The 24,236-nt window shown below is 36.0% G+C and overlaps 1 long non-coding RNA gene across 1 annotated transcript; it reads left to right on the top strand.

The window, feature by feature from the left end:
- The first annotated feature begins 3,387 nt into the window (after positions 1–3,387).
- Positions 3,388–22,667, top strand: LOC124385811. The gene is made up of 3 exons (XR_006925801.1): positions 3,388–3,517; positions 19,797–19,864; positions 22,600–22,667. It is a non-coding gene; the product is annotated as an uncharacterized LOC124385811 (long non-coding RNA).
- Positions 22,668–24,236: the final 1,569 nt, after the last annotated feature.

Raw genomic sequence — 24,236 nt, 5'->3', positions numbered from 1 at the left:
ATTGTACGTTAAGACAATGCCTAGCCCACCCAGGAGTCCTAACAGCTGAAAAAATGAGGGAGGCGAGCAAAAATTGGGGTTTAAAACACCTAAAACACAAAAAACAAATACCCTGTCAACCACTGGCAAGAGTTAAGGCATCTAACAAAGAGGGACATGCCTGCATCCTGGCAACGTCCCAACGTATTATACTGCATATGCTGGTAGGTTTGCCTGCTGTGCACTACATAAAATATATTCACAATTTTATCGTATTGCAGTCGCAAGATTGCAAAAACATTGTAACTCAGGGACTTCCTGTATACGGGTTAAACCTATGCAATGTACTTTGCTTATGTTGCTGACTATATATAATTTTTTCTCCTCACAGTAACTGAATAAGTGAGCTAGCATTTAGGCCGAATTGAGAAGCAGGTGCTTTCATGTATTTTCTTGTGAAACCTTGTGTTTTGTCTTGCGATGAAGATGCTAAATTACAACCCTGCCAGCTTCTTTTCCTGATGTTTACTTAGAGTTGATGAACTGCTCCAAGTTTTCGTCAAGAAGATAACAATTTATGGGCTACAGCAGCCCTGAATGACCAAGCCTGGTTTCATACCTGGTGTTGAACTACAGATGATGCTTGCTCTGTGTGGCTGGTTCAGAATAAAATTATAGGCTTAGTGATATTTAAATTCTGCTGACATTTAAAATCTTAAGGTTTTAAGTAATTTGGGTTGTTATTATCCACAGTACTAAGGTAAAACATTTTTCAAGTTTTATTTTAAGATTCAAGCAACCTTGGCTCCAACAGAAAAGCGATCAGACTACTGTTTGGTAGATTGGGAGTTTGATGTTGCCACAAAAGCAGAACTGTGGAATTTAATGTGAAAGAGAGCAGACAGCATGTTTCCTTGACCAGTAGGAAGGAATTGACCAAATTGTGGATTAAGTTCAACCACACTTTGTTTCTTACTGTAGTTTGACATATATTTAACATAAATTGAGTGTCTCTGGCTGCCTTGTGCTGCAGTGTGATTTGGACTGCGGATCTTTGAATTGCGATGAGACTGCGTAATCTGCGAGTGTGGGTTTATGTAATGCATGAGCAGTCAGTGAGAACATCGTGTCACTGGTGGTACTGGTAATGGTGGAGGTGGATGCTGGACTTTCTCTGTAAGGGATGTGTATTTGACTGCTTGCCATTCAGATGATGTCACATGATGTGGGGCAGTTATTTATAGGCTTCTTTGTTTGGTTAAGGTCAGTGAGTGTGTGGCTTTGTGTGTTTAACTGGTTGAACAACTACTGGTATTTTTACTAGATTTCCTAGAAGATCGATGATGCAAAAAAGATGTTGATTTCATCATCTTTTTTAGTTATAGTTAAAGCTGTTTCTTCATCCAGCAGAGAATGTGCATTTAATTACATCCACACACAGACTACAGATTATATATTCAATAAAAATTATTGTATGTTTACAGCTTCTTTGTCAGGAATGAAAGTTTATACATAGTTACTGTATATGTGCAAAATAATAATCTGTGTGTCATATTACACTTTATGTTCCAATTCTTAAATTTCTGGCTGCAATGTTAACAGAATCTTCTGAAAGGTTTTTTCACCATGTTCAAATTTAGCCTCAATATTCAGAGTTCTAGAGTGTGGATCCATTTCTTTAAATGCATGATGAGGCATCCTTGATCCTGGACTGACTCATTGGTAACATAGCTGATTTACGTCTCCAAGGGTCTGAGTTTGATCCGGAAATCGGGTGACTGTTGGGTGACTATAATTTTTTCCACCAGATTTCCCCCGTAGGATTAAAGTATCTAGCCTTGTGTTTATCAGTGCTTGAGAATTTTCAGTGTGATGTCGGTCCAAAAAGCAACTAAAAAAAAAAGAAAAAACACCACTATGGACACCAAATTCTTTCTGGCTCACAAGAATATCAGTGATCAAAATATTTAGAAATAGGATGTAATTACTATACTGCTGAATCAACAATATATGACAATGCGCCACTGGCCATGGTGGTATAACGCTAGTATGCCACGACTAGGTGACATTGGAAATTAACTTTTGTTATTGTAAGACTATCAAACAACAAATTGTTATTTTGAGATCATAAGAAAAGTAAGTTGTGGTCATAAGAAAACTTGTGTTGTCCTCAGCTCACAAGCAAAAAAAGTTGTGATCTCAAGATAACAGTACCGGAATAAATAAATAACTCATGACCTTTTCTAGACTTCTGTACAGTTGACTATAGAATTGTTTTCATGTATTCTGGTCTGATAAAGCTTATTTATCATCTGCCGGACAAAGTGCAACACCTTTACTCCTTTCACCTTTTATTTCAAGAGCACCAATCCTCTGCTTAAATGTTACTCCAGTACATTATAAGCACTTTCTTTTACATTTCAACTTGTTTAAAAGTACAAAAGTACTTGCTTACTTTTGAAGGTGTATAATTATCAAAAGTAAAAGTTGTGACCTATGAGAACTATATATAAATAATTGATGCTATTTAATGTTCCATTCTCCTGCGTATCATACCTCTTAATGGAGAGAGTTACTGTTACTGACTTACTAAGCGAACTACGTCTCTGTCTTGCGAGAACCATTGGGTTGCCGTCGTGATTCCGATACAGGTTCTCATTTAACACAACTTATGTATTCACTTCAGTATTTCTGAAACATAGTGGAGTAAAAAGTAAGCTTTTAAATGTTAACATTTTCCAAAGTACAGAAATAGAATATTTTAAAAGTATGATATTTTAATAAAATATATAATCAATTTAAAATCTTTTCAACTTGTCGACATCCACACAAAAGTATTGAAATTCTTCTTCTTCTTGTGAGTATTCTATAAAACCCCTACTATGTGTCAGAGTTGAAGAAGGGAAACAAGCTTGCTTAAGAGCGGTATTGTCATCCCACTCCTGCTTTCACCTTCACAATTTTACCTCACTGCAATGCGAGGTGGTATGTGTGCGTGCATCCGTAGGTGGTTCATCAGCAAGAAAGAGCGCAGTGTGTTACAGCGCAGAGGTTGGAAACGACAAAACCTCACAACATTGTTATATAAAAGTGCAATTGCATAATCCTTCTTCCTCCTCTCATTAGATTTCTTAATATGGCCAGCCTCATTAAAGGACCTTTTAGATTGGAGGAGTAAGAAACACAAACGACAGAGATAAGTGGCAAAAAGCTAGAGGAACAAGCAAATTTTCCATAACATCCAACAAGCTCCATAACATCTATGTGCAGCATTTATGTTGCATTATTTATTGAGCTGTCTGTTTCTCTCACTCTTACTCTCTCTCTCTCTCTCTCTCTCTCTCTCTCTCTCTCTCACTCTCACTCTCTCTCTCTCACTCTCTTCTTTTCTCCCACCACACACGTTGCCATCTGCATTTCTCATCATCAGCTTCTGATTCATTGGTTGATATAAATCTATGCAGATATTTTTATGGATGTTTAAAATGCTCTTTTGGTCCTGCTGGAATTATTCCCATCGCATCCAGAAGTCCCATAGGTGAGCGATGCATACATGAGTGTGAGTGATTTATGTTTGTATGGCTTTTTTTATTTTCAGATTTTTAAATCACATTTGCTATCTTGAGTGTTCTATTTGTTACTGTTCTTTGTGTGATTTGTTACTAGTGAGGGGTTTTGGGAAACCAGTGAAGCAGGTAGCTGTAGTATCTTGTTAGAACTTTGTTATATATATATATATATATATATATATATATATATATATATATATATATATATATATATAAAAAGAACAGAAGGCAAATTTTTTGTTATGATTTAGTTGAATGGTGGGCATGTAGGATCACATAGCAGCTCTGTGTTTCCATAGCAAATAAAAGTGGTAAGGCTGTTTTAAATAATAATAGCCAAGGCAAAAATACTATGTTATTTGAACCAATTTTATATATATATATATATATATATATATATATATATATATATATATATATATATATATATATATATATATATATATATATAAAAGATTTATTATAATAATAATACCGATTGCAGTCTCTTTAGAGCTCTTGGGCAATAAGGATAGCTGCCACATGCCAGCACTTTGCACAGACAGCTCTGTATGAGGATGGGTCATGGCACAGAGAATGTAGTGGTGCCATGATGTTGTGCAACCATTCCTTTGCAAAAAAAATCTGGAATATATTTCTAAGTAACTGGATCCTTTGTGAAGTAGTGTTGGCATTATTTGCATGCTTCAGTATGTGAAGCCTGAAGTGAACACCTGAGGCATGTTCAGGTTTTTGATTAAGAATATTGCTAGGTCTGTAGTGTTAGCCGTTTTTCAGAATAAGTGGGTAATGAATACCTAAGAGCTGGTTTTCTCAAAAAATTTTTTTACATTAAATGTATAATAATATTTATACGTGTTTTTGCTTCTGGTACTTATCAATGCCAATAATGTTGCTTATAATGAAATATGAACTGAGTAAACTACTCATAGCAAGCAAAGATATCAGACAGTTAGTTTTCCCCCTTAGATATATATATATATATATATATATATATATATATATATATATATATATATATATATAATGATTTAACATGCTGTTTAATTAATAATTTAATAGTTAAAAAGAAATCATGAGGACCTGAGTACCATGCATTGAATCTTGACCAGTAGCAGTAAGTTTTATTGTGTCTCACTGCTCAGTACTCACAGACCTGAATTGCCCTCACATTCTTCTTTACACACCCGCTTCACTGCTTCATGCTAACAAATCATTTGCATATATGCGCAATTCCCAGCGCCATTAAAAATTTAAATAAGGAGTGGGTAATTTTTCTGCATTTTGTGCTCTGCAACTACAAAATGCAGTCTGCTTTTCTTTGCTTCCTAAAATAAATCATAAAATACGCCATTTCTGTGTCATTTAAGTAGCATTTTGTGTCATCTGAGGGGTAGGGTTAAGGTAGGGTATACAAGTATTGAAAGATAGCATGGGAGGATTTTATTTATTTATTTATTTTCTTTAAAAAAAAGTGAATGAGTCATCAATTATCAATACCCAATACCCCAATGCATTCAGTGTTTGTGCATAGTTATAGCACTTTTTGATTCTGTACATTTCATTTTTTACCTAGAATGATTTCCAAAAATTATCCCAAGCTTCTTGTAATGGTAAAAGGATGAGGGACATTGAAATCACAATCAACCCGAAGAGTTTTAAATGTTTTTAAATCTTTATTTATTACGAACTTCAGTTTTTCCACCACAGCGAGTGGTTTCAGCAATAAAATATGACCTGTACTTTTATAGCTGCCATTCCATCAGTATTACTTTCTGTTAAAAAACCTGCCCAAGCTAGCAAGTTCATTTGTCTTATTTTGTGTCATGAATGTGTCTGAGCATGTATCTTGTATTTCTTTGTGTTTGAGTGTATCACCAACACACAATTAACACACTCTGTATACTTCCCCCTGAATTTAATCAGTATTAGAATGCTGCATTACACTATTAATATAAATGTGAGTGCAGAGTAATAAACAGATGCAAGAATTAGCCATATTTAATTTGGAATACTGCATTGTGAATAAAGTTGACAGTACAAAAGCATGATTTTCTTTTTTGGCTTACACACACACACACACACACACACACACACACACACACACACACACACACACACACACACACACACACACACACACAGTGTTGTGTTTAGTCTAATATAGTGTACTGTATCGTGGTGTAGTGTGGTTTAATGTATTATTGTGGTGTAGTGTAGTATAGTGTACTGTAATGTGGTGTGGTATAGTGAAGTATAGTGTGGTGTACTGTAGTCTAGTATAGTGTAGTAAAGTGTACTGTAGTATTGTATTGTGTAGTATAGTGTACTGTAGTGTATTGTGGTATAGTATAGTGTGGTGTAGTGTATTATTGTGGTGTAGTGAAGTATAGTGTAGTGTATTGTGGTGTACTGTAGTCTAGTATAGTGTAGTTTAGTGTAGTGTAGTATAGTGTACTGTAGTGTAGTGGGGTATTGTAGTAGAGGTGTGGTGTAGTGTATTATTGTGGTGTGCTGTAGTGGAGTATTGTGGTGTAGTGTAGTATAGTGTCTTGTAGTGTAGTCTAGTATAGTAGTGTGGTGTAGTGTATTGTGGTGTAGTGTAGTCTAGTATAGTGTTCTGTAGTGTGGTGTAGTGTATTGTTGTGGTGTAGTGTGGTGTAGTGTGGTGTGGTGTAGTGTAGTGTGGTGTAGTGTGGTGTGGTGTAGTGTAGTGTAGTGTATTGTTGTGGTGTAGTGAAGTATAGTGTAGTGTATTGTGGTATAGTGTAGTATAGTGTATTGTAGTGTATTATTGTGGTGTAGTGTGGTGTGGTGTAGTGTAGTATAGTGTAGTGTATTGTGGTATAGTGTAGTATAGTGTACTGTAGTGTGGTGTAGTGTATTATTGTGGTGTACTGTAGTGTGTGGTGTAGTGTAGTGTAGTGTATTTTGGTGTAGTGTAGGATAGTGTACTGTAGTGTGTGGTGTAGTGTATTATTGTGGTGTACTGTAGTGTGGTGTAGAATATTGTAATGTAGCATAGTGAATTGTAAATTATCGTAGTGTTGTGTAGTGTATTGTGGTGCAGTGTAGTGTAGTATACTGGTCTTGTTGTTTCGTTTCACTGTGGACTGTACCACAGTTGAAATGACCTGCTGCTTGACTTGAATTCATAATTCCTTTTTGGCTTTTGAAAATCTGATCATCTGAAATTAGTTTTCTAAATAGAAAAATAGCTTTTGTAAAAGTACTGAATGCTCATAGTTGTGTTTTTCAAACAAATGCTGGATAAATTTGATTTAAAAAAGAGAAAAATATAAATATACTAGCTGTCATCAGTGATTTATTGGCTTTTTTTTCTCCAAAGAGATTTGTACGAAAGGATCTAACCCTGTGCTTTTTAGTTTAATTAGTTGCACCCTTTACAAAGAATGAGAAACATACTTATGAGTTGTTATTAAAGCTGACAGTGTGTTAGTTGGGACAAGTAGGGGCCTACCATGTGTGTGTCATCTCTGTTTTAATGTGCCATTACTGAAGAATTCACATGATTTATAATTGAACAGCTTTATTTCTCACGCGCTTGGACATTTCTTCTTTACACCTCTGTCAGGTAACACATTCTCCTCTTTCCACTTCATGAATATCTTTTTTCCACACACATTCTATAATATGTGTGACATAAAACACAAAAGATCATCGGAGAGCCTGAGTTTTTTTTTATTCCTCTATTTGGTTTGCTGCATGAACATAGTCACTGTTTTTATCGGTGACTATTGAAATACTTAATAAATGCAGGCTATTTATATTGATAAAATGTAATAATGACTTTACATCGACATCCTATATCAACCATATAGTTCATGCAGGTGTGATTAGATTAGATTAGATTAGATTAGAAAATTACTTTCTGCAATGAAGAGTGTCAGTGTCTGTAATGAACCCAGTTATTAAAGAGTTCACAAAGACACAGGTTACATCAAATTGCTAATAAATATATTGTATATGGCATAGCTGAAAGTAAAGCTACTTGCATAAATGAAAAGGAAGAAAATTGCTTTTAAAAACACTACTTCAATTTCCTTTTTGTTTTTATAGCCTAAAAAAAACATGTTGAAATGTTGAAGATTTGTATTTATGTCTGTTGAATCAGCTTGATCAATGCATGATATTTGTTGTGCAAGAAAAAAACATGTGACTAGCAAGGGTTTAGACATTCTCAAACAGACTTCCACTGTGCTGGAAGATTATATGCAATATAAAACAAATAACCATAATTCCTCATCATTGTGATGTAATTAATTATGGTTTTTGAGCTTTCAAAAATATAGGCAGGAAAAACACAGATTTGGAAAGAACTTTAATTGAAAACAAGACAAGAAAACAGTTTGTCAGAAATCAGCTATATTGACGCTGATTATTAGGAAGAATGCTTTTGATCATTTTGCAAACATTGAAACAAAGAGAAAAAATATTCTTCTTTTTTTTTTATATTTATTATTCAAAATGGGTATTATTATCATATTAGGGTCCCTGGTGGTCTAGTGGTTAGGATGCGGTGCTCTCACTGCGGTGGCCCGGGTTCGATCCCTGGTCAGGGAACCAACCCCAGCCACTCTTAGTGCCGGTCCCAAGCCCGGATAAATGGGGAGGGTTGCGTTAGGAAGGGCATCAAAAACACAAAAACATGTGCCAAATCAAACATGCGGATGATCCGCTGTAGCGACCCCTAATGGGAGAAGCCGAAAGAAAGGAGGATTCAAGATGGGTACTATTTTTTGTCACTTATTAAAATGTAAGCAAATTTGTCTGAAGTGTTATGATTGTGCACTGATTGTGGACATTTTGAGATGAACAAAGACCTAAACTGGATCATCAGATTTTACCCAACCTGCACAAATGTATGGTGGCACTCCAGATAATGGCTAATAATCTAATTTATAATAAAAATTTCTTTATTAAATGAGAAAAGAAGGCTCTCACTCTTTCACTCATTTAGACTTTAGGACCACACTGTAGGTTATTCTAATTAGAAAATAGTTTTTAATTAAAATGGTCCAAAACATTTGTTTTCCAGAAGCTACTTAATGTGCTGTTTTTGGGCAGGTGGTCTTTAGAGATAAACTATTCTAAAGAGTGCTATTATTATTATAGTTTAGTGTGGCAATTATTTCACCTGCTCAGTGATGATGTAAAAGTTATAGAACATGTTTGGGGAAAGATTTTAGCCTTTAGTATTATTGTTGTGTCAATTGCAAGAATCCTTCCATCTTTCCGGGTCAGAGACATGCAACCCACTAATTAGAGACCACCTTCTCATTCCAAGCAAGAAACAATTATATTGCATTTCAGAAGCTTTTTTATTTTGAAAGCAGGCATCTTTTCTTCCTGCTTTTAGTGGTGTCTAAAAACAGAAAGTAGAGCAGGAACTCTCTTGCCACCTCCAGTCATGCTCCCATCAGCCTTCAGCTCGAGCTTTGGCCTGTTTTAAACCCCAGTTTTTATACTACAGACCTTTCAGTATCAATTATTCACTTACAGTGCAGAAAAAAACTGGTTTAGCATGTAAAATGGCAATAGTTATTAAGGGGATTAGCTTCATAAAATATACTGTAAAACTCTGTGAGCTGTGTTTTGATCTGGTCAACTACAAGAACAACTACAAAAAGTTAGAAGCATGTTCAGGTGCTACCAGATGACATAGCTGTAGATTTAATATGACAAATATCTTCTTTTATAGTTAATTTTCATATTTACAGTTCATCCCAGCACTTTCACTAAATGTTGGCCTAGAGCCACTCAGGGGAAAAAAAGGACTTGGTGTCACTGTCACTTATTCCAAATGATCGCATCACGTTGGCAGTATGAGTGTGTGTGTGTGTGTGTGTGTGTGTGTGTGTGTGTGTGAAGGGGGGGTGTCTCACTTTTACTGTTAAAACATGTACAGACTAAGCAGCATATCCCTTCATTAAGCATCTACTGAAATAATAGTTTGTGATTAAGGTTGCATGTTCAGCAGTGTGTTATGAATAAATGGATAATACCCTGTTTCACTGGAACATAAAATGAATCTAAAGCTCAGTATTTTGAAAACAAGTCTGTTTTTAAACTAATGACTCGAACGACTTTTGATTTGAATGACACTTTTATGTCATTCACTTAAATGAGTTCTCCGAGTGGAAAAACCAGGAAGAAATGATGGTAATAAACAGCAAAAACATTACTGTGTAAATGTGAATGCTTGGTGTGTTATTTTCTGTATATTACATCAATTTGCCATTGATCACAACAAAAATAAAATGATAGCTATTTTCTGTTTGTTCGCTGTTGTAGAACACCTTTCCGTAAATTGTAAACTTACAGTATTTTCTCTGACCGTGACTTTTTGAATGTCTCTCCAGAGAATACATCACCAATTACAATCTGTAAAAAAGGCTTTCTACAGGACATCTGGCATACAGATCAGCACATACTGACCAATCAGAATAAAAAACCCAACAGTGCTGTGATAGAATGTATGTATTATAAGCTCTATTTGTGATCATGCTGATAGTTAGTAGCACAAAATGTACAAAATAGTCTTTGTGATAAATTAGAATGATATAACTGTATAAGCTATTTAGATTTTAAATTATGTATCAATATAAAAGCGAGTTTCCTTTAAAATATTAGATTAAATGAATGATTAATGGTAATAATTAAATCATTATTTAAAAGATGTGCTGTTTCTGTATGTACCTCCAACATTGGAAAAATATTCCTTATGAAACCTAACAAAGACTTGTTTCGTAACTGTAAAGAAATTGGGAAATGGATGCTGAATATAGATGGATAGTGTATTTATTTTAGCCCCCTCTGTAGTGTTACATTTGCTAAAGTGATTTCGCTAAGATCTGATATGTCATCTCCACTTATATTTTTCTGTATACACGATTATTAAACCCAACTCCATTCCTAACATATGGAGAGAAAAAAAAAACATTTTTTTTTTTTTTTTCATAAATTAAAAATAAAATCTATTATATCTTATAATTGTGCAGAAGTGTTTGAGATCCTCTTGTGGACAAAAGAAACTGCTGCACACTCCTGATCTCAGCAAACCATAGTTTCTGGATAACGCACTTTCCTTATTTAATCATGTACAGCCTTGTCCCAGAATCCTGCAGTGCAGCATTTTTGCTTTTAGATGTCTGTTCTGTTTAGAAGTAAGGCTTTGGACATTATCAGTGGGCAGGAGCTGTTTTCACTGGCCAAGGGCCAAGCTTCTAAGCTCATTTTCAGTAAGAGCAGAAATGTGCTCTTTGACACTCAAACCTTTTAATCATCCAAACTAGCTGGACTCTGACATTGTCTCTGCAGACCACACTGTTCCCGATTGGATGTTCAGCATGACCCCCATTTCTTGCTACACTTGTGTTCATGCAAATGTTTTACTTGTAGTAGTAATGGAAACTTATAAGGCTTATAACTTATAAGTTGCTTGAATTGATGATGGAATTAGAACAGCTAAAATATTTCATTATTGGGGAAAGAGAAATAAATGTAGCTACTACATTATAGTGCATATATGGCAGTATTTGCATGAACAATATACTGTATGCAATATACATATATGTACAGTATATGTGCAGTAAACATGCTTAAGCCAGGGACCCTTACAAATAGAAAATATTTGCTTTGTTGTATAATTAACAAGAATTAAGTGAAAGCACTTCAGCAGGAAGTGATAATTAGTATTTGTTTAATTCCTGCTCATTTCCTGATTTTAAGACCATTGAAAGCTTCATAGTTTGCCATTTTTTTGTTGGGTCCATTAGATTTTTTTTTTTACCAGGAGTGTATAATCTCATTTATACCATATCATAATTAAGCTTTCAAGTCTACACTACATTATACAATACATTATCATTTCTACAATAACAGCTTGAATAGAAGAATCTCTATATAAACACATTCTTTTTTTTATTTGATACAGTGAAGTTTGATGGTATGGGATTTTTTAAAACATTTAAAAGGAGAATTGAGTAAATCTGTGCTTTCTGTACATTTACATTTGGGGCATTTTGTAGACACTATTACCCAGAGTGACTTACATTTATCTCATTCATTCACCTGAGCAGCTACAGGGTTATGGGCGTAGCGCAGGGGCCCACAGAACTGGAACCTGACGTGTTTTTTTTGGCTCCTGTTTTCCATTGACCTCAAGGGTTAATGGTTCATGGAGTACTTTATTGCTCACTCTGGTTGTAAAGAATGACTTATTTGAGTTGCAATACTTTTCTCATCTGCTCTAATCTCACCTATCACCATTCTGTGTAAACTTTGAAACCTATTGCCTAAACAAAAACAGTACTATGAGATCAGCAGTTACTGAAATACTTAAACTAGCCCCTATCTCACTTCCATCCATGGCCTGAGAAATTCACTGAGAACACATTCTTTCCCATTCTGCTGTTTGCTGTGAATATTAACTTAAACTCTGGAATGGCATTTGCAAGATTTTATACTGCTGTTATATTATTGTATTATGTATGTATATGTATATTAATACACTTGCCTGCATGCACAAAAAGGAAAACTATGTGTTTGTGTTTATGCTCACAACTCAAAACATGTACAGTTTTCCTTTGTGTGTTTTGTGTCAGTGTGTTCAGCCACATTGTCCAGCACTGATGTCCAGCTGTAATTTATCAGAGTTGCGCCAAAACAATCAGGAGTACACACTAAACCAGACTTCCTTTTCCTCCTGCCCTGAAATCTGGCACATTTAACATTAAAGATTGATTGCGTTTTGAAAAGGATCTGTTTTTCACATTCCAGGGTTGTTTCCAAACTCCATATCAAAGATTCTTAGCTTTCAGGTCCTTCTCAGGTCTCTCACAAAAGAAAACATCCGCTGTGCCCTCGTCTGCTTTGCTGTATCGATGCGTTCATGCTAACATGCTCAATCTGAGCACATCTTCTGACAACAAAACAAAGATGAGGAAGCGGTAAACTCGGACACAGAGGCATGAGAATGGCTTCTGTTATGTCATTAAAATATCCTGCTGGCAAGCCTTGTGCGGAAAAAAGGAAACATCTTTCAATTGTTTGTGTTATATCAGACATGCATCAGGGCTGTGTTCCAACCCAGACAACAAAGGCGACAAATTCCAGCATTTAAATGAGTGACCTAGAGTGACCCAAAATGTTTGGCTGCATGGAAGTGCAAAATATGAGCCATTATAACTACTGTGCATGTTTTTCTTGGGGTTTTTTTGGTGTCGTGGAATGTGAGGGTGGGCCTTTTGGCTTGCGTCTTACTTCACTAATAGCTACTTACTGTGTTCAGATGTTGACAGTCCTTCATTAAGTAAGGAATTTTAAGATTTGTGATAAATATAGCTGCAGATACTCCCTGTCATTGCCCAAAACTGGGTGTTTCTGCTTTTCATTTAGACTCCTGTTTAAAGGTGTTTAGGATTAGAATTTAAATCCTTTCTTGCCTACTTTGTCATTACAGGTTTGCAGTTTGTCTTGATTCAAAATTGACGGAAATGCAGTTGATGATTCTGGATAGTGTTTTAAGAGCAAATTCATTGTGTGTGTGTGTGTGTGTGTGTGTGTGTGTGTGTGTGTGTGTGTGTGTGTGTGTGTGTGTGTGTGTGTGAATGAGCTAAGACATGAGATTGGAAATCTTGTTTGTAGGCCAAAAATATCAAATCACAACACTTCATTTTCATGACACACCATGCATTCAGTTTTCCAGTTCATAAGAATTGTGTTCAATAAAGTTGAGGTCAGAGCTCTATAGCAGGCCACTCAGGATTTTTTTACTTTAACCTAATATCTTCAAGGAGCTGGTTTTGTACATGGGCATTGTCATGCTGGACCAGGTTTGGAGCTCCTAGTTTAAATGAAATGACTTTGATACTACTGCATACATGGACATTCTACACAATCGTGTGCCTCCAACTTTGGCATAACAGTTAGGGGGGAAAAAAAACATGTGGCTAGAAAAGTCAGTTGTCACAATACTTTAGTCTATTTAGTGAATCACATCCAGTCACATCCAGCTTGGCTTCAAATCTACTGTACATGTGACAAGGAAAAAATACATTATTGCTAATGATATGCACAGTTTTTAGTCTAATTGACTTTGTTTCTCCAAACTAATACATTTTATTTAGAAGCTAGGTGAATCTGTCATGTGCCCAGCTGTGCATTGGAAGTTTGTGAAGCTCCTCATGAAACTGCATGAGAAGATTCCAAGAATATACAAACCAACACAAAATCAGAAAACCCTCAAGAATGTTAACTGTGAAAAAATATGATATGTTTAATACCTTTCTTGGTCACTGCGTAATTCCAGGTGTGTATGTGGTCACGATGAATATAAAGGAAAAGCTTTGTTTGAGCAGGTGCGCAACGCTTTGATGACTGTATTTTTAGACATTTACCCACAGAAGACACAACTATATAGCACCGAAGGGTAAGCGAGAGAGAGATAGATGATGGAGACAGGGTGTATGACTCAGCCAGTTTTCCATCTAAGCTCCTGCTGCATGTTAAAGCTGCTTCGTTCTCTGTAGCCTCTAGCATCTCTCTCTCATCAAATGACATCTGATCTCTGGACAAAATACAAACATCTCCAGTAATTAATTTATTCCAGTATAATTTCAGATTCAGCATGGATCTCTGTACAAAAGGATCTTAACTTATCTGAATTGGTTTCACTGGGAGTATTAAAATGAATTTAAGAGGATATGAGGAGGTGTGACTCAATTGATAAATGTTGTAGATAATTATTGTTTGTTAACCACAGTGTGTTTATTTGTTGCTGTCTGTTTGCTTGTTGAAGCTTTGCTGCTCTGCTGGCTACAACTTTCTTGATATATTTCATAATCTTAAGCATTACCAGTTTTAAGTAAATTAAGGCCAAATAATGACAAAAACAAGAACGTTGTTAATATTAAGAATATAATGTATAGTTACCCAAATCCAACCTTGAATTTGACACTGTAGACCTGTAAAGTGTATCCAATATTTAGTTTTTTTCTGCATGTTGATTTTTTGGCTGTTTAAAGTTCAGTAGATATCCATCCATCCGTCCGTCCATCCATCCATCCATCCATCCATGCATGGTCTTCGTTGTTACAAATCGTGCAGTTCAGTTTGTACAGCACAAAAGATCAGTTTTCTCTAAGTAAAACTGCAGGTAGTCCACTATTTACGATTGAGCTGCGTTACGACGACCCCATCCTAGGTCAAAAATATCTTCAGTTGAAGATGGTGCTATTATTGTGACAGTCTTTAATGCTTCATGCTGACTTATAATTTGCATTTTCTTGCAATTTGACACCTTGAGCCTAAAGATTTTATTTTGTTTTTTGGGTGATTTTGGTTTTCAGGGACATAATATTTTAGTAGTTCTGGAATATTTTATATATCCATTCATCCATCCACAATTGCCAATAATTCCAATGTAAATATCCGTTATCTTTATAAGTAACCTAAATATAAGTGACCCGTTTTATGTTGTGCAGTGTCTACAAGACATCCTACTGCAGCTAATGTCATTTACTCACCAAACTCTCTCTCTCTCTCTCTCTCTCTCTCTCTCTCTCTCTCTCTTCTCTCTCTCTCTTTCTCTCTCTCTCTCTCTCTCTCAAGCTAATAAGGTTAATAAGGTTATTGTAAGCCTTCCAGCTGGAACTGTCAGTGCTCTTATAATAAAAGTGCTTTATTACATAATTTATTTCATTATGTCTGCATGATTGTTGGACAGGAGTGTTGAACCACTGTAAAAAGATAATCACAAATCACTGATAATTGAATAATTACTTATGACACTGAACATGATGAATAAGAGTTAAAAGTAATAATCTATACTGTTTTTTAGGTTTGCAATCTTAATATAGGTAATTTATTTTGCATTGCATTGCAAATTATTTTAAAATGTTATTTGGCTATTCTTTGACTTTAAGAAACCTGATAGAGATGTTGCATTTGGATTTTTGAGATGCAGCTTCAGCCTGTGTTCACTGAAATGTTTAGACTTCAACTTCTGCTGCACCTACATAACATGTACAGTACAGTACATTCTGCAAACATTCAGCTGAAATCTGGTGACTAAGTAGACCATTCCATGAATGAAAACAATCCAGATGACTGATTGGCTTCTACAACCCCAATTCCAAATAATGGGACATTGTGTAAAATGTAAATAAAGACGCAATAATTTGCATATCTCATAAACGCATATTTATTTGAGTAAACATAACATTTCAAGGAAAAAAAGGAGGGAATTTTGAATTTGATGACTGTAACACGTCTCAAAAAAGTTTGCACCTGGCAATGTTTTCCTCAATGTACCATCATGTCTTCTCTCTGAATACATCTGGGATCTAAGGATACCATTTGCTGATGTTTTAGGAGAGGAATGTTGTCCCATACTGTATGTGTCTAATACAGGTTTGTAGCTACTCAACAGGTCTGGGTGTCCTTTATTGTATTTTTTGTTTCATGACAAACCAAAAGTTTTCAAATAATGCTTCTAGAGCTTGGACGTATGCTTCCGGGTCATTGTCTTGTTGTAAGGTGTAACAGGTTCCAGTCAGCCACAATCCAGACGTAATTGCATGGTGTTAAAGTATGGAATGGTATCCGTGTTTGTTTAGTATTCCTTACACCTGAACTAAGTATCCAACTTTTCCAGCCTCAAAACAACCCCAAACCATTAAACCTCCACCTTCATGTTTGACTGTGGGGGAGTGGCAGTCTGCTTAAATATTCTTTGCTGGTCTCTGTCTTCAATAAGTTCCAATAGAGCCAAAAATTTAAAATTTTAACTCTGCCACCAAACTTTCAAGTCTTTCGTTGTCCAATTCTTGTGTGTTTTTTGCCTTTTACCTAAATTGTTGCAAATATAAAAAAAAAAGAACATGCATGTGAATATCCATAAAAGACTGTATAGGTAGAAACATACAGCAAAAGTTAATTATACATTTATTTTTTTATTTTGTGCATGTGTGTGTCTAATTCAAAAGATTGTGATTTAAAAATCTAATCAAAGTCTCAGTAATTATCAAATTTGGCTTAAACAGTAGTCGTCATGTTATTATACGCTAACTGCCCGTAATTGCTTGAGTCGTAATCCTCATGTTGTAGTTAAGCGGTTTGCTGGTAGTTTTGTAACACACAACACCCCCTCACATGCAATTCCTATTACAGCCTCTAATGCGGAGCAGGAGGCTTCTGGTTCCACTGGGATCCCAGCTGAGGTTGTCTATAAATTTTTTTTTTTGGGGAACATGCAGCGATCTGTTCCTTTTGTCTGACTTCCAGATGCTGAGGAACAACAGCCAAGAACCTGAGAAAAGCACCAGCAAGCAGTTGCACAAATAAACAGTGCTATGTGTCTGGGTCTGGGATCGTTTCAGTCTGATGAGCTGTGTTATTAATGGCCATTTCTCGTCACACAGTGCAGAACTAAACAGTTTGAAATCATTTTTCCACTTACGGTGCTCTCTGGGATCTTTACAGATGAATTTTGCACGTGTGGGTGCACGTGTGTTTATGTACGTGTCTTATGTGAGCATCTGTGAGACGATCATTGATACAAGGATTTGGAGAATATACAAGTTTTCCAAGATTAAGATCTACATGGCTTTCTATGGAAAAAGTAGTGAATACTTGCAGAAAGCCTTAGTCAGTGCTAGCTCAGTGTTTCAAGACCAAAGAAGGTTGTGAGTTCAAGTCATAGGGCTGCTAAAGAATTCAGTTTCTGATGAGAACTGCTTTTTCTTTTATACTCAGCTTAATAAAAAGAATGAATAGGACATTAGAATAGGACATTACATTAACAGCTGCACTACTGGGTTGTCCCCCATTGTATAACATCAGCTTGCGTCTTAATTCCTCATTTTATTGCCACACTAATGCCTTCGTTCAAATCCAGTGTACTTCTCTCACTATCCCTTGTGCTGAGAGGAGACTTTTCCTTAAGGGAAAATCCCTTCTTTATTAGCCCTTATGCTAGCACAAGACAGAGCTTTTCTTTTAAGACAATGCCAGCTTAGATCAAACTTGTTCGCTTTGTGTTGACAGATATAGTGGCGACACACTTCCTAATCTTTAGTTGTGTGAAACCAGTGCTCGAGAAGTCATATCTTGTTTCTCTTTGGGGTTTTGGCTCGGCATTACATATTTCTTTGTTGACATGCCAGTGTTTTGATATTCTCAGTGTTTAATAGGCCATTTCATGCTGATATATGTAGCTCGTAGCATTGATTTTCAAATCCCCTCAGTGACTGCAAAATGTCCAGACCCCGGGGTAGCATTTCATGTCACTCCTTGAACAATGCTTTGTCGTTAGGGGAGATTTGGTGTAATTTACATTTGTGCCAAAACATTTTGTCCTGCCTTTAGCATCACTTTATTTATTTTTACTTAACACGGACTACTACCTTCTTTCACATATAAAAGCTCAAATTGATCCTAACTGGGACCTTTCAAACTAACGAATTGAATATTTATTATATTTATTTAGTGTGAATAGAATATTTATTTTTCGCTGTACCTCTGTTGATTGTGTAAGCAATTCAGTATCCTGTCAATCAGTTATATATCACTTGGCATCACTGCATCATCTGTACCCTCGGAGAGAATGACGGATTGTATTTCTTTTAGATTTTAGTATTAATAATGATGATATGACTAAAATATTATAGACAAAAAAAATCTATTAAAGTAGTGATATTGACATCAACTGTACTGAACAGAAAATAAGTGATTTTGCCTATTCCTAGCTCACAGTCACCTACAATTCGGTAGTATCACTGTGATTGACAGGGGTAAGAGAGAACAAAATCTGCCTCACACACCTGGCCAGTTTTTGCTCTCTTGGCTCCTGACAACAGATTCTTTTGGCATTGTCTGGACTTGCAATCTCTACAAGCTACAATTACGCTTTATACCGTTTTGTTTGACTTTTCGTAAATTCATGAACCGCCTGGTCTTTAGAAATTCTTTTTTACTCTGCCATTTCCAGCTATGCCTATCTGCACTTCTAAGGAAATGTGTTCCTATTCAGATTCTATCTGTGTGTGTGTGTGTGTGTGTGTGTGTGTGTGTGTGTGTGTGTGTGTGTGATTATGGTGCATGCCAGAGTGTCTCTCCAACTCACACCACCTAATCTCATGTCAGTCTTTTAAACCCTGAACATACATTGTGAATGAATGTTTAACGACAAGCACTTGTTTGTTGGTTTGTTTATTCTTATTTTCATTGTGTTTAATTATAACTTGATTTAATTGATCATCAGCAGCTCTATAAAAGCCTAAGGTTAGACTGTGCAATGCTTGGAGAAATTGCAAAAAATAAAAATAAAATAATGCTGACTCTCATGTCAGACTATATGAGCGTTAGTTAGCATGTTAAAACTGAAAGTTCATGACAGCACAAATAGAAAGATCTGAACAAGTATGCTTTTTTTGGAAGGGTTGCCAGAAGAAAACTTGTTCTCTGAAAAGAATGTGACAGCATGTTTTAGGTTTGCAAAGTTGCATCTGAACAAACTGCAAGACTTCTGGAATAATGTCTCCAACAAAGTGGAGATGTTAGGCCATAATGTATAGCACGGTGGTGGAGGGTTGGTGATTTGAGCTTGTTTTGCAGCCACAGGACATGGTCACATTTTATTCATTGAGCTCCTCTGTTTTCCAAAATATTCTAGAGTCAAATTTGAGGCCATCTGTCTGACAAAATCAATGGCTGAAAAACAACAAAATAGCTGAAAAATAACACAATCAAGGTGTTGCAGTGGTCCAGTCAAAGTCCAGACCCCCACTTGATTGAAATGCTGAGGCAGGACCTTAACAGAATAAACAAATGCCCACAAACTGCAATGTACTGAAGCAATGTTGTAGAGAAGAGTTCCAAAAGTCATATAGAACACGATTCCTTTTAGTTATTGCTGCTAAAGACGGTTCTACAAGCTAGTGAATCCTAGCGTTTGCTATGGATTCTCCATTTTGCCGTTATTTTTGTAAAAATAAATAATGGCTTAGTGTAGCATGTCATGTGGTGGTGTTCATCTCTGGTTGTATATACCAAGTTCTAAGGCCTGGTGAGGACCAGATTATGTTTATTATGTCCTGATATGTAAAACCATAGAATTCATAGAAAGTGTACTTTCTTTTTTACATGACTCTTTCTAGATGCATTTCGGCAATGTCAGGAACTCATTTGTTTTCGTGTGTGTGTTTTGTGTGTTTTGTGTATTAGGCAGCCACTGGGAGAAGTTTCGGGGAGGATTTCCGAGGCGGCCTGGACAACGGAATCCTGTTGTGCGAGTGAGTACACTTCTGTTCTCTCTCATGCGCACACACACACGCACACACACACACACAAACACATTTCCGTGTGAGCATGAGTTTTGGCACAATAGGAACATGCTGTTTTATTAGGAAATGATAAACACTTTTTGATGAAAGGATTTATTAATAATTAATGGCACGTGAGAAGTCAAAGGTTTAAAATTATAGTGACCTATAAGTGACTCATTTTAACTTTAGGAAATGGTGATGAAAGGGAGATAGATGGGGTGTGAGGAAAAATTCTTGGCACTCAAGTCTCCTCATCTGTATTTCATTTGTATAAAATATCCTGTATAATTTACTGATGCTTAGTGTGACATGACAAACAGTGACTGTCTGCATATTTCTATCAGAGACAGCACCTGTGTGTCTTAACATGCATGGAGCATATGGCATGTGTGTAATTTATATATACAGGAAAGAGATCCAAGAAGTAATAATTTTGGAATATTTTTTTTTCTGCATATTTAAGTAGAAGAAAATGCCAGCAATGGATAAGAGGAAAATATTTATAGTATTTAAAAATAAGAAAATCTATAGCAGGTCACTCAAGATATTCCAACCAACCCATGAAAACTATAGGGCTGGCTTTTTGCACAGGGGCACCATCATGCTGTAGCAGAGTTGGGTTTTCTAGTGATGGGCAAATTTATTGATACCAAATCCAAAGACATATAATTGTATACCTTCATATTTGTGGTAACAGTTTGCTGAAGAACCACATTAGTATGGAAAAGACAGATACACACACACACACACACACACACACACACACACACACACACACACACACACAAAATGACGATTCATAAAACTGCCTCTAGCAAAGACAAGACAGCCACAGGTATTCTTATCTATGTGTGTGAAACATTTCTATTGACTTGAGTATTGCTGTAGCTGAGTAATGCAATGTTTACACCTAACTTCTATCTCTGAAATATCTTATCAGCATGATCTTTAGATTTTCAGTCTGCCCATTCATTAATTTAAAGAGCACAACACAAAACAATGCATAATAATAACAACAGAAAAATGATTGTTTTATGGCAATTGGCAGACACCATTATTCAGATGTGCTTTTTGAACATCCTGTTCTATATTTACTTTTATTGACCAGGAGTAAGTAAATATGGAATAGTAAACTTACAGACAGTCACGTTCATATTCTAAATTGCACTACTTTTCATGCGAAATCACAATTCTGTATACAATATTTATTTCGTTCTAGATTGTGTACATACTTCGTCTGTATATTTGTTTGGACAGTCATTTTTACTTTTACATTCTAAATTGCACTGCTCAAGTATACTAAATACTATATACAGTATTTATGTAATTTATTAAAGTGTATTTAAAAACTGTGTACGCATTTCGTTTCTGTGTATACTGTATGTTTGCACCTGACACCAAAACACATTTTTAGTACTGTAAACTGCTCATTGCTGAACCCTTTGCTGTACCTGGCAATAAAACCTTTTCTAAATCTGATTTGTCCCGATGAACTGTTTTCCTTTAGAATCCTGTTTGAAAGAAAGCACATCGGTCTAAATCCTTTTATAACCCCATTACATTAACCCTGATCCCTGAGCTACAGGTATTTGACATCTAACCCAAACCCTATTCCCCAGTGTTTCTGCTTTCTTTTTATTTTCCCTCTCAAACAAAAACATAAAAAAAAACCTACCTGTCTTCATGTGGAGCAGTTCATTGTTTTTAAAAAGTAAAATGTATCAGGTTTTCTTATCATTATGGGATCATATCATCCTCATAAATGGACAGAGTACCTCGAGAAACTTTTGCACACACACACACACACACACACACACACACACACACACACACACACACACACACACACACAAAAAACCTGCATAAAAGCTATTATACGGCTATTTATCCGACAGCATACAGAAAAATGATTGTCACCTGGTGGTTTGAGTTAAGTGCTGTGAATGTGTGTGTGTGTGTGTGTGTGTGTGTGTGTGTGTGTGTGTGTGTGTGTGATATCTGATCTAAATAATATCACCTTTATGAAAGGGACAAAGGGAATTCCAAGAATGAAGTCACATTTCCTTCACAAACATGAACACATGAGCACAGTCTCTCTGTCTCACGCTCACACACACACATACATACATACACTTTGTTGGATTCTGGAAAGTTTCCAAAAATATATTTTCATGTTTTGGAGTAATTGCTGTATGCTTACAGGATGATCTGTGACTTTGCAAGTGTAATGTAACTTTGCTAGTGCCTTCTCGTGTATGGAGATGTTCGGACATTATACAGGTGTGTCCCTAAATATTATTCAGGCTTCAGTCTCAGACATGAAAACAAAGAACTCAGACGTATACACACAAACACAGGTGCATCCTTAAATGTTATTCAGACAATCATTCAAGCTATATTGCACAAGCGCATTCCTCTTCTCTGTTAAAATGGTGCGTAGTTGTTAATTACGTACGGTAATGTGCCATTATTTTCACAGCTTGAACGCTGTTGAAGTGTTATGGCCTTAGGCTTTAGGTACCGGGTCACCTTTTATGAACATAAAACATAAGAGTTTGACATTAGCAGTCAAAATTACTCAAGAGAATGCAATCTCATTCTTTCTCTCCTTCTCACTCTCTCACTCTCTCTCTCTCTCTCTCTCTCTCTCTCTCTCTCTCTCTCTCTTTTGTTTTTTTTTCTCTTTCCCCATTACTTCCTAGGTTGCTCAGTTCGATTAAGCCAGGTCTTGTGAAGAAGATCAACAGGTTACCTACTCCTCTAGCTGGACAAGTGAGTGTTCCTGTTTTTTTTTCTTCCTTTTTTTTTTTTTAACAAAGCATCAGTTCCGTATTTAGCATTTATTTTCTCCATATACACTATATGGACAAAAAGTGGTGGACACCTGATGATAAGATTCTTTGACTTACGATGTACAATCTATGTGCTTTTTGAACATCCATTCCACATTTAGTTACCATTTGGTGTTGTTATAACATCTGCTCTTCTGAGATGTTCGAGTGTGCTTGTGGAGATTTATGTTCATTCAGCTGCAAGGTTGTTACTAAAGTGAGAGGTGATGTAGGGTGAGGAGTCCTGGGAAACTGTCAATGTTCCAATTTATCCCAAAGTTGAGGTCAGAGCTCTATAGCATCGCCACTTAAAATCTTCCTCTACAACCCATGTAAACCATCCATTTTCATGGAGCTGGGTTTGTGCACAGAGACATTGTCTTGCTAAAACAATGAGTCTCTTAGTTTAAGCGAAGGCAAAGACACCCAGATGCCCCAATACTTTTCTATGAGTGAGGGTTAGAGAATCTGTGCTAATGCAACCAATATCTTTGCTTTTTTTCTGTGTATACATGTATGGAAGTTGGCATATCCTGCTGTCATTTGGATGCGTACTCTGATATTAATGCTGTCTATTAATATTGAAGTGAAGTATGGAGGTGAATGTACTGTACTGTATGTCATGCTGGCATTGCTGCTGCTTCTGCACATGCATACAAAGTCAAGTATAAATCGGCCTTTTTAAACTTAAAGTAACTTGAAGAGTTTAGGGGTTCATGGTCTTATTTATTAAGGGAATATTATATGGTTTGGGTTATGGTATCTGGGTTTATGGGTATACACTATTTAGCATCTATAATATTACACACATAATATTCCCCATTTATTTTTTCAGATTAGGATTTACATTACTGAAATTGCTGAATTTAAGCTGTGATTTATTATTTTTTATTTTTTATTTTTTTTAATTGCTAAAATTTTGATTATTCTCTGATCAGGCATACCTTTATGGCCACCAATCAGGTATTACATTATGACCACCTGCCTAAATTTTGTTGGTCCCCCTTTTTCTGCCAAAACAGTCCTGACCCATCGAGAATTAACAACATTAATTTCTTTTGCAATTTAAGCTACAGTGGCCTTCGCTCCCCACAGGCTTTAATGAGTCTTGGCCACCCATGGCTCTGTCGCTGGTTCACCACTGTTCCTTTCTTAGACCACTTTTGATAGATACTAAGCACAGGTATACCCCACAAGAGCTGCAGTTTTGGCTCTGACTCTGTCCTCTAGCCAACTCGCTCAAATCCTTACGCTTGCCCATTTTTCCTGCGTCTAACACATCAACTTTGAGGACAAAATGTTCACTTGCTGCCTAATAAACCCCACCCACTAACAGGTGCCCTGATAAAGATATAATCAGTGTTATTTACTTACCGGTCAACAGAACGAGTGTATTTTGAATAAAATACTTTTTTTTGTCAGTACCTTTTGACATTACAAGTTTTACATTGATTCTCCCTTCCTACCTGTGTAGAACAGAACAAAAAACTGATTTATTTTCTATTATT

Source organism: Silurus meridionalis, chromosome 5 (genome assembly GCF_014805685.1).
Source record: "Silurus meridionalis isolate SWU-2019-XX chromosome 5, ASM1480568v1, whole genome shotgun sequence".
NCBI lineage: Eukaryota > Metazoa > Chordata > Actinopteri > Siluriformes > Siluridae > Silurus > Silurus meridionalis.
Note: the sequence above shows the minus strand (reverse complement) of the source record. Positions and strands in the feature narration are given on the sequence as shown.